Below are 17,099 nucleotides of genomic sequence, written 5' to 3'. Positions count from 1 at the left end.
TTACAAACTCTTAAGCCTATGTGGGAGGAGCAAAGGTGAAAATTCCTTTTCATGTACAAATGAGGGGTATCTATAGCCAAGGGTGAAACCGACCCTTATGACTGTTCAACTTCCCTCATGACTGTTTGATTTACATGACTCTTCAACGTTACATGACTCTTCATATTACAAGTGGGTCTCTTGGAATTCCATGTTACAGTACATTGATTGACAACATTATGGCCCACAGTAGTGATGTGGCTGACATGACTCATGACAAAACTCCACATGACTGTGTTGGTATGTTCATGCTACTTCTAGTGTGCATGTCAAGCTAAAGTCCTGCTCAGTGGTAGATGTCCTCATGGTGTATCATAGCTTCACATCTGCATGGCAAGGTATGTAGAGTCCTCAATGGTTGTTGGGTTTTTTTGATGTTGCGTTCACACATTTCTCCTTACTTGTACTTTGGCATGCTTGACATGTTCACTCGTTCGTGAAAATAAATGTTCGTCCATTGCTCGTATGTGAACACATCTTCACGTGTTCATCCGTTCGTCCATCTGCGAACGCATCTTCGCCTATTATTCTATTCATTCATTCACGAACACATCTTTGCATGGCCATCCATTTGAAAACACATCTCCTCGTGTGCATCGTTTGTTTGTCCATTAGTGAATATGTCGTTTTGTAAGTACACTCCCTATTCATCCCATATGTCGTCACATCATGTCTATTCATGTATCTATATCTGAAGTCACTCATGATGAGATGACATCAAATCCATAAACCTCCTAGTCTATCATGATGCATGATCTTTTTCGAATGCAGGTGACCAAGAGAGAGGACAAAGTTACGAAATTGAGCGAGGCAAGTTTCAAGCTGCGATGAGGGCTCCGAGAGCTGCTGGTGAAAATTGTGCAAAAGTCACTGTGAGATGAAGATGGGCAATCTGGATCGACATTGACTGTCTGCGAGATCTGGCCCGACTGGAGGATAGATCTGCACAATTTCTAGAGGGAACCAGTGCAGGCTACAGGAAGGCTTGGTGAGAAAATCTATGTAATTCCTAGAGGGAGCAGGCAGCAGGTTGCGAGAGCTTGGCAGAAAAAACTTCTCAGTTCCTAGGGGGAGCTGGTAGTCAGCTGCTAGCAAGAAAGGTTGTGCAGCTACTTGGAGGCTGACTTGCTGTCCACATCTACAAAGTTTTTGAGTTAAGTGGGTTGCTCGGCTGTAGAGGGCTTTTCCATGAAATCTGCGCAGTTTTCTAGGTGAGTAGTCAGCCGACTGACTAGGTAGCTAACTAGGAAAACTGTGTAGTTTTCTAAGGGAGACAAGGACAGGCATTTGGTGTCTATCCAGCCTGTTTGCATAATTTCCTCAATCAGCAGAACGGGTGAGGTCTACAGCTTCTTTGAAATTTTTTAGGGGAGTGAGTCTCAGGGTGACTTCCAAGTCAAAATCTTCGGTTGACCAGCAGGAGGGTTGATTGATTAGCTTTTAGGCAGTGTAACTTGATATGGTTTGCTGCATGCTTATGAATTTTTCTAGGTGACAGTTGATTGAGTTAATGGCAGGGTGAAGATCCGGCAGCTAGAGGGTGATCCAGTCATCAGAAATTCAACAAAAATGGCTAAGTGTTTGAGCGAGTGAATTTTTCATGCACGACCTTACAAACACACACTCACATGACTTGATGACAAGACACCTCAAACCATCAAGGCACACATGTTCAACATGACTGACTGATCGTGCAATTGACAAGTGCGACGCTTGTGAAAGATTGTTGAATGACGGCGACGACGCTTGCGAGAGAGTATATACAACTTTGTGTCTAAGCACAATGAATGTTTACATAGCAAACACAACATGTACACATGAAGCAAACACCTTGTGCATGACCATAACATGGTCGCAAGCATGACATAGAAATCAACATGTAGAAGACGATAGTTGGTCGAACAAGTAAAAATTAAGCATGACATGTAGTAGAAACACATAAAGTGACTTTTCGCATTTGTGCACATGTATGTTACTGAGGACAAGATGATATGATAATGACAAGTAGTCCTACAAACTCAACTAAGAGGCGTACTTCAAAAGATGTTTTGTACTTACCATAATTACCCTCAAGATGATCATGCATCTGATGGAGTTTTCATATGGTCCTGATCTTTCCCATTACTCGTCTCCTTGGTCCTTCTCCTCAACTCCTTGGAAGAGATTTTAGCATGTCACCTTTTCCTATAGTCACTGAGAGATAGATATGTGCAATTTCAGTAGACAGTGACTGTTTCCAGAATGAGGCCCTAGGAGGCTCATCTATGCAATTTCTGAGTGCAGTGCATCTAGACTACTCTGCTCATTTCTAGAGATTAGTGCTAGCTTCCTGACTTCTCTGTGCATTTTTGGGGAGCAGTGCTAGCTGGGGCCAGTACGAGTTGCGAGGTTTTAGAAAGTAAGGGAAATTGGTGTCTCTGCGCACTGCGGGGTTTCAGTAGGAAACAAAAGGAAGCTTGATGGTTGCAGAAGTGAAGCGCATAGTTTTAGGAAGCTAGATGAGGCTAGGTTGCTTGCAAAAATGGCTAAGTGTGAGATTAGTAAAACATATGAAAATATTGATAGGACTTGACTGTGTTCACACATATAAATTTATTGAAACACCGTAGATAATCTAGAATACATAAGACATACTTTTCTTGATGTACAAACCTTCATGACGTGAGTGTGTGAGGTGCCAGTGAAACATGTCTATGTGATGACAACTACTCATATGCACACAATTCCCTTAAAGCAAGACAACATCATCTTTCTATGAAAAACAACAACCCATGTGCCCAAATATGACACATGCTACATGAATATGAGAACGCAGACAACTCTCAAGATCAAGGAGGTGAACTTGAAATCATTAGCTTACCAACAAGCGACCAAGGATAATCAATCGTAGGATCTGAGGTAGGCTCTGAAATTTGCATGCGAGCCAAAATTTTGGAGGGTGGTTATAGCTACTATAACACAAAAATAGATCAATTTAAACATATTTATGAATCCCTTGAACAAATGAATCATATTCCTCACATGATAATTGTAACAAATGATTTCCTTGTGACTAGTTTCATGTTGTACATTCATGGTAATCATCGAAACAAGTGAAAAGGAATGCCAGTAAAATAAACACTTGAGGTCATTCAAGATATAGTGAACGAAGAAGAGTTTGATTCGCATAATAACTCACGCATTCATTAGCACCTAGAAGTATTTTTGATGCAATGAAGAACAAAATTTTCAATATAACATTCGTAATCAAAACCATGAGTGGATTATTCTGAAATGAACCTGATATGCATGATTGCTTCAGCCAGAGATCATTTTTGAAATGATCAACTTCATAGTTCCACATATTTATCAAAGGTATACACTCCAAACCCAAATTTTATACAAGAGATTTGCATGAGGATGAATTCACTACAACATTATTACTAGAAACCTAATCTTGAGAAATAGGAAAATTGTAATGAGAAATACCAAAATCCATCAAGAATGAGTTTGTATCTAGTCAACAATATAGATGAAAGAATTCTATGAGAAAATCCATATTTGACATGGTTTAGGAATTTAACCAAGCTTGCAAGAACCTCACATAACAATCAATGAGAGTTGAATTTCCTCAATATCCTAGAAAGTTTTGGAACTTTGAAAAGACAAATGAGAACAGTTTATAAACTGAGTCAAATTGGAAATTGCATGTGGACAGTTTCTATCAATTAAGCTAACACGACCACCATTATCTCGATGGAAGCTATCTACATCACTGGTTTGATCATATTTTCCAACTTCAACAAACAAATTACTCAAGTCATTATACTCCTCTAATCACAAATTTGAGGATGTTTGAATCGGAAAAATCTCATGATCGCACTAGTTTGAAGAGTTTCCCCTATATAAAACAAGAGATGATAATGGATGGAACGAATGCTCTATAGTTTCATCATTTCTATCTTCATCATGGATATTATCACTATCCTATGTCATTTCAATATTCAACTCATGAGATGATAAACTTTAAAAGAATTAAGAGTCTCCATCGCAAGTTGATGCATTGTAAAGAGTAGAGCACAAAGGATAGGGAGGTGAAGAGGAAGAATTATTCATAAGTGAATATTATTTGACCAAAATAGATTTAAGATTTAAATATTTCGAAACATAATATTCTTGATAAACTGAAAGATCAGTTGGTGCACTTGGGCATTCATCATCATCTTATTCAACGAATTCATCCTCATCAAAATGATTGTTTCCCAAGACTTGAGATTGATTATGCAAACTAATCACATTTGATTGACTACTAATATTACTAGATTCAATATTAGCCAAGAATGAGGAAACACCATCTTCACATGGAGTATTTTGAAAAAGAGAAGAAATATTGAAAGAATCTTCACCTTTCTGCTCCTCTACCTATGAAATGTGACTACCTTGAACCTGATCACAATTTGGACCAGCAACTTGAAAATCAAGAGAGTGTGAAAAACTAGTTGGTGGAGCAGATTGATCAAGCGGATCATGGTACAAAGAGTCATGGCATGTAGATGATAGAGGATAAAAAAAATCCAAATAAAATTCAACACTAGAGTTATGAGTGTTAATACCATCTTGAGGAATGGAAAATTTGGTTTTTACCATAGGCTTCATGAGCCATTCCAGGATTTCCTCTATTGAATTTGAATCATGAAAAGCGTAAGGAGGATGAGAAGATGGATTAGAATTTGATGTGAAAATTTCCCAACTTTATTATCATCACATGGAGGCACCATCATCAAAACTAGAAAAGGAAGAGGAAGAGGAACAAAAGGAATATCAAATTCTTCCTATGAGATTAGGGGTGACTCATGATTTACAAGAGTTGGGGAAGTAGAAACATCGAGAGGTTTATATTCACTGTGAAAAGAGATTTGAACCAAATGATCAAACTTGTGATTAAATAAATCCCACTATGTATCTTCTTCAGGAAATTCATAATAAAGGTGAATGAATCGATCAGAGAAATCCTCAATTGATTCATTATGCTTCATTCTTAACTAATTAATTCTTTTAATAACATCTTGGTAGTCATACCTATCGAAGGCTTCATAAAGCTCCTTGAGGAAATGATGAAAAAAATGGATGGAATAATATCGTAAGGTATGAAACCATCGATTAACATGAACTTCAAGGGTGAGGAAGAAAGCCACACAAGAAAAATATTCATCATTGATTTTGTAATATTCACAAAATTTAATAAAATTAGAAATGTGCTCAGTTATGGATGTTCCATCCTCGCCATCAAACTTTAATTGAGATAATTGATAAAGAGGATCATCGGGGATTAAATTTTTATCGGGGGATAGGTTGGAAAAACACCCTGGGAGTATGATTTGAGGATGATCCATTTACAATAGGAGATTCAAAACAGACTCAACGGGGACAACTTGTCATCTGACCCTCCTTCTAGCACCATTATTTGATGGTTCTAGAAATACATCAACCAAAGGGGTCTCCCCGATGTGAAGTCTCAATTAGACCTCACACCATTTGGAAGAAGAGCCCCATCCGAAGTATTGACCTAGTTGCTATATATTCTTATAGATTTTCCTTGCCTCTAACTGTCATCAAGAGAGAGAAATGCATGTGTGCTTTCAAAAACAAGTAAGTGTGCTTGGTGAATGTTCAATTGTAGGTGTGTTAAGGTTCTTCTACTACAGAGGGAAAATAATGTGAGCCTCTAAGAGAGAGGTAATAGTACCACTATAGTATAAACACATACAAACGAGAGATATCCACCTAACATCCAGCAGAATATTCCACAAATATGTCAGGGGCATTGTAACCACTACAGCACATTCTCAATATGATAAGCACTAAAATAGCTGAAATAGTTCAACTACTTTAGTACAGGTGAAAACAAAAATGAATCATAAACGTTCATAGAACAGTCTTACAAACATTCATAATCCATGCATGCAGAATGTTTTGTTCATCGGGCTTCATATATTAAGTAAAATTCCTTGGACACATGTATACGACGAACACCACTAGCTCCAATAATGTTGCATTGGAGCCACCACTTGGTCCCCAAAAGAACTAGCTTGTCTCTCAAATGCCTTGCGTGAGGAACCAAGGTAAAAATTCAATTGCTCATACAATGAGGATGTGTATTGTAGAAATTACGATGTAGATTTGCAACTTCTCATGAATTTTTAATCAAAATCACAAGACACAAACTACTTCACTACTCTTCAAACATTAATTCACAATTTAGAACAAAAATCTTGGACATGCAATAAGAAACCAGCCACATGAAAATAGTATTTTTTCAAGGGAAAGAAAACTGCTAAAAAACCCCAATTATTGCTTGCATTAATCTAATTAATAGAGATCTATTACAATTTATTTTCTCAACTAAGCACAACCTGCAAGTGAATAACCTATCTCTCTGCTCACTAAAAGGCTCTAACCCAGACTTATTCAATTTCTTCCTCTACTTAAGCCCCTATTTATTTGTGCAATTCCTAAGGAAATAGGTCCCTATTATTTAGGAATTTCCTCCAAAATTCTTGCATAATTCATCAGGGTTGATCACCTAACCTCATGCCACACTTGTACACTCAACTAGTTTACAATTGTTGGTTAACTTCCTTGGAAACTCCACCACAACTGGGAAACTCATATTCGTTGCATGCATGAGATAATTATTAGATGATTGATCAGTTAAATAGATGATCTATGAGTTAGACATATGTCCTACTACTTAAATAACCACCAACTAATTCTATTAATAGTTAGAACTAGTTTAACTAACTACAACACAAATTAACTCAACCTAGGCTCCTAAAATTTAGGAATCACTACATACAACTTAACTTCATGCCCTTAACTCAAATTAACTAAGCCAAAATCCTATAAAATAGGAATCCTCTCAAGAAAATTGAACTTCAACTCATTAACTTGAATTGATTTTTCTTAACTGAGTGACAAGAGCCATGTCACCTCAGTTAAATCTTCCAAGTTGTCTACTAATATGGAATTTCGAAGTTCTTCAATTTGATTAAGGTAAAACCAAAATTGAGACTTTCTTGCTACATTTTCAACACTCCCTCTCAGCAAGAAATGGATTATCAACCACCCCTATCCCGCACTTGTGAAATGTACTGCATGCAACACATCTCACTATTGTTGTTGCTACTACAACATCTACAACTGAGAAGCATAAAATAAAAACAAATTGAATCAACTACGTATGAAACTATCTACTGGGAAATTTGTGTTATTGTTGACTCTTCTACTGAGCCTCCTTCTCTACTATCAACACTCCTCTACAATCCTTAGTATTTGACTGATAGTTATCCTCTTGCTACTAAATACTATGGGATCCTCTAGCAAGGTAATGATCCATGATGAGAATTCTTTAATGGACCCTGCCTAAATTTCTACACTTCTAGGACTAGGGCTCTACATCGCCCCACCTCACACCAGGAGGTATAGTTTCATTAAATGAAAACTTTGATCTACTCATACTATTTTTTCTACTGCTCTATTTATCCTTCCACACTATTGTTGCAATTAATGCAATAATGAGTCTAGTCTCCCGAGATCCTAAAGTATAGCTTCCATAGGGATGCTCCCTCTGAAAATATACTCCTTATGAGACTCGATCTCCTTGTGGGAAATATCTCTTCTCCTCAATATACAAATTTCAATGATCAAAACTCCTTTTTGTGTCACTAAACATTGGCTCATTGATCTACCCACTAGAAGTCTTCTGGCTCCATTAATAATTCTGCACATAGGGTCTTCTGGATCTTCCCTAAAGTAGGGATCCATAACTATGACTCCTAACAACTCATTAGTTTTTCAATGATCATTTTACATGAGGACATCAATAATTGGTTCTAATGTGAATCCTTCTCTGATACCATGTAGAAATTACAATGTATATTTGTAATTTCTCATGAAGTTTTAGTTAAAATCACACATAAATATACTCTACTATTGTGCCGACATTAATTCACAATTTAGAATAAAAATCTCAGACATGCAATAAGAAATCACACACATGCAAATAGTATTTTTCCCGAGGAAATAAAACTATTAAAAGCACCAATGCTTGATTTCATTAATCTGATGAATAGAGATGTATTACATTTTCTTTTCTCAACTAAGCACAACTTGCAAGTTAATAGTCAATCTCTTTGCAAACTAGGAAGCTCTAACCAAGACTTAATCAATTTTTTCCTCTTATTCGGCCCCTATTTCCTTGCACAATTCCTAAGTAAATAGGTCCCTATTATTTAGGAATTCCCTCCAAAATTCTTGCACAATTCCTCAGGGTTGATCACCTTACCTCATGCAACACTTGTACACTCAACTAGTTTACAACTATAGGTTAACTACCTTGGAAACTCCACCAGAACTGGGAAATTTATATTCTTTGCGTGCATGAGCTGATTATTAGTTGATCAATCTATTGAATAAATGATATCTAATTTATACTTATGTCCTACTACTTAACAGACCACCAACTAATTATATTAACAGTTAGAACTAGTTTAACTGATTACAACTCAACTTAACTCATCCTAGGCTCCTAAAATTTAGGAATCACTACAAAAAACTGAACTTCATGCCCTTAACTCAAATTAACTAAGTGAGACTCCTATAAAATAGGAATGAACTAAAGAAAACTAAACCTAAACTCATTAACTCGAATTGGGTGTTCTTAACTGAATGACAAGAGCCATGTCAACTCAATCAACTCCTCCAAGTAGTTTGCTGATGTGGAATTTCAATTTTCCTCAATTTGATTAAGGAAAAATCAAAATTGAGAATTTCTTGCTACATTTAAAACATATATATAACCAATGGGGTGATGGGTCATCTCCCTTGTGACTCTTTGACTACCCTCATGATTGTTTGACTTCCTATTACTTTTCAACTTTACATGACTTCATATTTTATACATGTCCTTTAAATTTCCACTTTAAAATACACTTTCAAATAAGAAATTACATAATCCACAAGAATGATGTGGCATATGAAGACTCATGACATGACACCATTGACATTGAATTCTTGCTACTATGGAAATGTCAAGCCATTATTTTTTCTCCTTGTTATGTGTCTTCTTGCGAATTCTCTTCTATCCACCTCCATATCGCTTAGAGGTAAGGAGTCTTCAGTGATATCCAGTTTTGAGTTGTGGTCACAAAATGATGTCCCTTTTCTTTCTCTTTTATTGATCAGATTACATAATCAACTACAAATATGTCTTCCAGTATGTTTCAGTTCCCCATATCCTTCTTCATCATCCTTTCATGATATGATAGAGTACCTTAATCTGTAATTCACTCATGACAAGAAAACATCAGTACCATAAACCCCTAGTCCTAGATGTTGCATGTAATGCACTAAATGGGCTAGAAATCGGGTGGAAAGCTCAGCTAGAGTCCCAGTGACTGCACAATTACATAGCTCAGGAAGTCAAGGGTCAATCTTGAGCCTTAAGACTATGCAATGTGCAGTTCATATTGGACTAAGCAAGAAGATTTTACATTTTTGGAGCTCATTGAGCCAAGTTGAAGGGTTGAGCACTAATTATGCCTATTGTGTAGTTCTGGAAAGTAGAGTAGGTTGCATGATTATACAATTTCACATATCAAGAGATCAAGGGTTGGGCTTGAGGTCAGAGATTGCACAATGCGTAGTTCAGGCAAGGATAGAGCACTGAATTGCACATTTTTGGAGGCCAAGGTCTAGGCTTGAGCACTGAAACTACATAAAGTGTAGCCTTGGGAGGAAGGAAATATACATTGTGTTGTGTCAAGAGGTATGGTTGTAGCCAAAGGGATGAAACTATGAAATGCGTAGTTTAGGAGGGGCACAAGAGGTTAAGTTGCTTGGTCAAAGAGCATTCAGAATTTGACTAAATGTGGGATCGATGAAGCTGATGTGAACAATGATAATACTTGAATTTGATCACACACTTATAACACTTCATGACACAAGAACATATATCATCCATGACACATGAACGACATACATCCCTCAGTGTGACAACTTTGCAACAACTCATGAATGGTGTGACAATAAAGACACACTTTGCGACAACTGTATTGACACTTGTGTGACAATGCGTACAAATTTGGAAATGAGTGTGAAAAATGTTTACATGGTAAGATAAAATCATTTACACACAGGTAACCCCTTTGAAACATATGAAAAGATGACATTTTTCTCTTCTTGCAAAAGGGACCAAAATACTTAGAGAAAAAACATACAATGGATTTCAATGTTTACGACGACAACATGCAAGACCAAGGTAGGCTCTCATATTTGGTGTAGGAAAAAATTTTGGAAGGTGTTGTAGAAGCGACAACGGGTCCATATTTGAGTGGTTGAAGCTTCAAATGGGCCCCTGCAAGTTGTCCTTTCTACAGATGTAACTAAACCTTATCTCCCATGTGAAAATTGCATGGCACCCAATGCTAATCATGATGTTTTTTGTACTTATGATTTGGATTTATGCAATATATCATCGACCTACTAATGCATGTGATTAATTTTTTCAATAAATGTGTTAGCTTTGTGGGATTTGAATTAAACATGTGTTGTTCTTTGTAGGTAACTGAAATGGGTAGTGTGACATCAATGGAACAAAATTGTTGAAATCATAGGCCCACCTAAAAGGGGATGTGGGAAATTGAGCTATGGATAGCTCTATTGTAGTTCTATTGAACATAGGGGAGACTCTCATCCCATTTTCATGGATTCATGGAGTTGTACATGTGTAAAATGTGCACGATCATTCTGTTGACTGCCTCTATCTGGCCATTAGTTTATGGGTGGAAGGCATTCGATTTGGTGAGATTGGTCCCCAACAATGAATAAATTATCAACCCAATTTTAGTTATGAATCATTTATCCTATTATAATATGATGGTGTATGAGATCCAAAAATTTACCCAAACCCATTAGAAAATGAACTTGGCGATGGCTTCTACTATGATACTCCTGTTACAAGCTATAGAAATGGCCATCATAGAAAATATATCAATGATAAAAAATACATAGTCATTACCATGCTTGGTAGAAGGAAGGATAAACATATAGTTCATTGAGATGGATTCCTAAGGATGGTTAGAACTAGGGAGAGGGGTGTATATGAATTTCTTGTTAATAGTTTTTTTGGAAATGACGCATGAATTACAGGAACTGATATACTTTTCAAAATCTTGTTGGAGTTTTGTACAATAAAAATACTTTTGCAATACTCCCATGTATTCTCCATACCAAAGGTCCTTGCGACCAGACTACAATGTGTCTCCTAGAATGGCTTGCCACGCTCACTTGAAGGAATCCAAAGGTGTCCTAGGTAGCAAAATAGTCCATCCTTAGGGTGGAAGTTTGGAACCAACTTACCAGTTCTCAATATATTGTTAGTGGAAATGAGTCCTAAGTAATTTTTCATATAGTTGTGATTATTCATAGGCCTTGTACCCATAAGAGCTAAGAACTGTGTTCAATGCCACAATTAGCGGAAAACTAAGGCAATATGTGACATGATTGGTGCTACCCATCTTTTATTTAATGTTCAAATGGAATTATTACATTTATGTGGATCATTTATGATGGCAATTATTCTATAAGTTCTCTTGTTTCTACATAAATTGAAGAGGTTGGTGATTTGTGTGGATGGTCATATTCTTCTCTAAAATCTAATGTTTCCATTACTAGGAGGCCTACGCGATGGAATAAATTTCTTTATCATACGTGGTGTATCTTCAAACAATATCAAAGAATTTCTTACTCTGATAGGCCACTGAATTCCCTTGTTAAGTGAGGACTGCACCAATAACATAGTCGAAGGCATCTATCTTGATATCAAACGGTAATTGTAGGTCTGTAAGGGTGAGGAATAGTGCAGAGCAAAGGTGATGGTTTACTTTAATGAATGCTTTCAGTTGTGGCTCGTACCAAAAATCCTTTCCTTTGCTCCCCAATTGGTAAACTGACTTAAGGCCTAGATGATATGAGAGAATCCAAACAATAATCTTCAACATGGATTAACAAGGCCTACAAAGTTGCAAAAGTTGTATTAGAGTTGTCGGGGCCAATGAGTCTTGAATGACTTGGATCTTAGTTGGATCCACATGGACACATTTACCATCAATAATGTGACCCAAATATTAGACCCTGTCCATGCTAAAGAGGTATTTTCCTAGGTTAGCACATATCTTGTGCTACCACGGAGTGTTAAGGACTTTTCAAATATGTTGAAAGTGCTCTGTCCAACTCTCACTAAAGATGAGGATATCATCAAAATATACAACCACGAGAGAGTTGTGTGAAAGATCGCAATATTTCATCCATTAGCATCATGAAATTTTTTGAGGCATTCACCAAACCAAAGTCCATGACCAACCACTCAAAAAGGCCCTCCTTGGACTTGAATGAAATCTTCCATACTTTTATTGGTTCTATTGGGACTTGGTGATACTGGGACCTCAAATCAATTTTACTGAAGTACTTGTCCCTCTTGAGTTGGTGAAGAAGGTCATAAATATATGGAATCAAATATCTTTTCCTGACTCTGATTTTGTTGAAATCTTGATAATAAATGTAGAGTGCTTAGGTCCCAACCTTATTATATACAAGTACAACAGGGCTCCCATAGGGTGATGAAATTGGTGATATGGGACCATTTTGTAGAAAATACTACATCTATCTCTTGAATTCCTCACTTTCTAAAAGAGAGTGGTGGTAGATTGGCCCTTTAGGTAGAGGTGCACTAAGGGTCAAGTTAATTGAATACTTGACCTAAGAGTGCAAAGGTACCCTTGTGGGTGGGTGTGCGATATCTCTATACTCTTTCACAAGATTATCCACTTGCTTATGCTACATGGAGGAGACCTTTCTGGAGACCATGATCCTTCCCTTACTTTGAGAGAGAATTAGGAAGAAAAATAATTCCCCAATCTGGGAGATGATATTAATGCATTTCTTAGTAGATATCAAATAAATTGTTGTATTTAGGGCTACCTCTAATATGTTGTGTACATCTTTCCCAAAAGTGATGTTATTAGTCGAAGGTTTGGATTCATACACAACATGAAACTTCCATAAGTATTTCAAGCCCAATAAAATATAAAAAACTTGAATGGAAGTAATATCGCACAATACCTCATCTGTGAAAGGGTTAATGATCTAGGCAGGAAAAATTGGTGACTAATGCAGAGATCTCACCCTTGGTGGAGCCACCTGATGGTGTATTCCTATGGGCGTGGTGTTGTCAGAAAACCTAACAACTTAACAAACTCTATTGAGATGAGGTTATTTTTACTCTCACTATCGACAATGAAATACAATGGAGCAACCTTCGCCCACATTTCTAAGTGGAAGAGACACTCACCTTCATCTACGTCTTCGGGCTCATTTTGCTACACGTTGGTGGTGGAAATAGTGGAATTGGGTTCCACATCAATTATTTTTCCCCCTTTTGGGTTCTATTGATAATGCTGGACCCACCAACATGTCAGGGGATCTCTCTGTTAAGAAGTCCCAACTAGACCTCAGATTGTTTGGTGTAGGAGTCCCAACAGTGGGTCGTACAGTATCGCCTTGACCACGGTTTCACACAAAGGCAAGTAAGATGTCCCTATTGGTAGAAAGGGTGTGACATATGAAGTATGTCAAGGAAGGTGCATGAGCGGTCCTAACACAAGGATGGTGAGGTGAGTGTGCCCCTTGGAAACCTGTGAAAGCACGGAGTTAAGAAGGGAACACATGAGCTAAGATGCATAATAAAATGGAAGGCAAGTGAGCTAGCAATCCAAAGTGATGGTTAAACCAAAAACACATTTCAGTTAGGTTCATACATACATATACAGAAAATAGCTACACATGCATGCGTAAGAAAACAAATACATATATCATTTAGAGTAAATAAGATAGTTGAAATACCATACGACATATGCGTGAAACGTGCTGGCTCTCTTATATTAAGAAGTGTAAGTTCCAGTCATACAATACCACCATGACCAACCACTATTTTGATAGCGAAACATTATAGTCACTGCCCCCTGCTCCTCCAAAGAGATATACTATCTCTACACAGTGGAGAAGCCAAGGCTCGTTACAATATTGTCCAAGCTTGCTCTAAGATACTCCTATCGGAAGCTTGGATGACCAAAACCCTTTACAACGAGTTATGAGGGACTATATATAGCAAAGGGTGGGATTTCCCTTGACATTCCCCTTTGGACTTCTCATCAACCCTCATGACTCTTCATCTACTCAATGACTGGTACATGCAACTATCGACATTTGAACTTCCACTTGACAAGACATTACATATAATCTTCACATGTACTCATGTGAGATAAAATAGGCTTGAGCAAGCCATACAAGACATCACTAAGACTCGGGCAACCGTGGGAAGACCAACTCTTTGACATCCTCGTGATGGTTGTGTTGAGGGCCCCGAAATCGGGTCAACAGCAAGGGGGATACCCACCCAGTCGGGAACCTGGTTGGCGGCTCCTTGCCCATTTGGTGTAGCGGGTCCGACTGGGGATGATGGGACCAGCTTCCCAATCTAAAAGATGTGTGTGTGTGTGTAGTTTTTGAAGACACTAATCTAAAGGTAATTTTAAACTAATTTAATTCTAGACTCTAAACTGACTCTATGCTACTGTAATCTAACAAAAACAGCACATCTAATCTATACTAACCCGGGGTAAAATTCTTTCATTATGTGATCTAAAAAGATTTCATACAACAACTGGTAATAAAGATCATTCAGCTATCGTAAGAATATAAATCAATTTAAGATGAACTGTTCTACATAAGAAGTTAGGCAAAACAGTTGTGAACAGCATATCGCATAATCAGTTATTCATATGTTAAGCACAAACAAATGATTCCACCGTACAAAAGTGCCAAATGGTAATCCAGACATTCATACATTAACATATAAACAAATCAGCTGTATATCACTCTAAGAATATGAGCAGAAATTAATCAAGAGATAAAAGTACCATTTATGACTGATTTCACCCACAAACTTCAAGCAATAACGATTTATCTCTACTTACTTCTAACATCTACTAAGAGTACAGAAGTGCAACATCAGTAGCAGACATTAAAATGCAAACATAAATAAATCTCGATCCATCCATTCATCAAAAACCCCCTCCGAGGGTGCAAAAGTGCATGTTCTGAGGACAAGTTTTTTGACAAATTTACGGACCCTTCTCCAAATGCCATGAGAAGGGTTAAATAATACTAACTAACTAATCTTAATTACACAAATTTAGGGAACAGCTTCAAATGACCGCCCTTTTACTAAAGCAAATTTATTTCTAAAAATTGAATCTAATTTCTAACCATTTCTGTATCTGCTCCTTAGTGCTGTAAGCAATGTGAGGTTCGTCTGGAAAGAGTCGGCTGGTTGTCTTTTCCTTTTGCTTGGGTGATAAAAGTAGAAATAACAAAAGCTGGCACCTCTTTCTGACAACTTCAGAAGATATTTTTGAAAATCTCCCTCTGACTGGGTGTTTTTTGCTCTGTGTATACTTAGTATAACCCAGATTTCTTTCAAACTGATTGTGTTGTTGCTATTTCGGTTTCCGGCCATGTGAATGACTCAATGAGTTAGGGATTTCATTGCCTGAACAATCTTACGTATTGAAAATTGCTTCCATTCTTTGTTCCAGGCTTTTCTGAAGCATCATCCCTTTTCAGCGTTTTTCTTTTTGCTTTACCCAATCTGAGCTTCAGGATCTTTTGCAAACATGCTGCTTTTGTGCGCCTTTGATTCTGAGTCTTGGATAGTCTATTTTCATCAATGTCTGTGGAGTGATACTCTAGACTCCGCGGCTCTGCTGCATGCGGCATTCATTTGCGAAGGCATCTCCTCTCTGTTCTTCAAGTATAGCCACTTTCCCCTTTTCCTTAGATGTTTCCTGCATATAGATTTATATTAGTTGTTGCCTTACAGTTTACGCAAAGGAAAAGAGATATGAAAAGATTGACATGAAAGCTTTAAACTCTAATGAATGCATAATCATGACACTCGTAAGGACTTGACTCTTCGAAAAACGCAACATGATCATCTTTGGATACTCAGGCGTGCCATCATTAATTTCGCTTAAGGTGAGCGCTCGATTTTGGGTTTACAGATCATGCCGAAGAAACTTTGCGATGAGTGGTTTCTGCGATTTGTATTGCAGCCATTAATAGTTTCATTCGTCACAGATCGCAAATCGCAAAATCGCAGTTTGTAGGATCGCAGATCGCAAATCGCAATATCGCAATTTTCATTTGCTCGTTGTGTGCTGCTTTTGCGACGTTTGCGATATGCGACGTCGCACATCGGCCGTCGGTGATTCCTTCTCATTTTCTTTTAAGGGCAATTTCAGAATATGTGATGCGATGGATTTCGCATCGCTTCTTTGCAGCTTATTTATGCGCATAGGAAAACTCTTCACTCTCTCTCTGCGATGCGATATAGCTTTTAGGGAGTTAAAATACAAAAATTTGAATAAAAATATTTTTGGGATTTTTGTTAAGGGTCCCCCTTTGCTTGATATTATTGCTAATACTAAACAAAGAGGGGGGTTGTTGTTGACCACAACAATGGCGATTCACTGTGGAGAACGAGTTATCTCTGCATTTTCTATTGACATTTCCACTTCCGAAACAGAAAAGTTTTCATATGTCTAAATTTTGTTATGGAGAGATAGAGTAGATTACCTCTCATCCTGTCAATGATACTTTGTTTCAACCCTTCTTTTATTCCAATTTTCTGCTCCCTAGGCTTAGTTCTTGCATTCATACCAGACATTACTCGGTCCTTTTTAAAAGATAAAATAAGGTCTTCTCTGTGTGCTGGCTTTAAAATATGCTCATTTGTCGTAGGTAGAGCCTCTGCTGCCCGCAAGCATCCATAGCCTCGACAGGGTTACCATGTTATCCAGCAATGATCCTTTTTCCCGCTTAAGGTTATTTACAACATTTCAGAGAAAAATCCTTTTTTGGCACTTTTTCCTCTTTTTACTCTCTAAAGAACAATGTCTTGGTTT

This window comes from Pinus tabuliformis, chromosome 5_1, assembly GCF_031772625.1.
Source record: "Pinus tabuliformis cultivar Carrire ecotype Pingquan chromosome 5_1, CPIR1, whole genome shotgun sequence".
NCBI lineage: Eukaryota > Viridiplantae > Streptophyta > Pinopsida > Pinales > Pinaceae > Pinus > Pinus tabuliformis.
Note: the sequence above shows the minus strand (reverse complement) of the source record.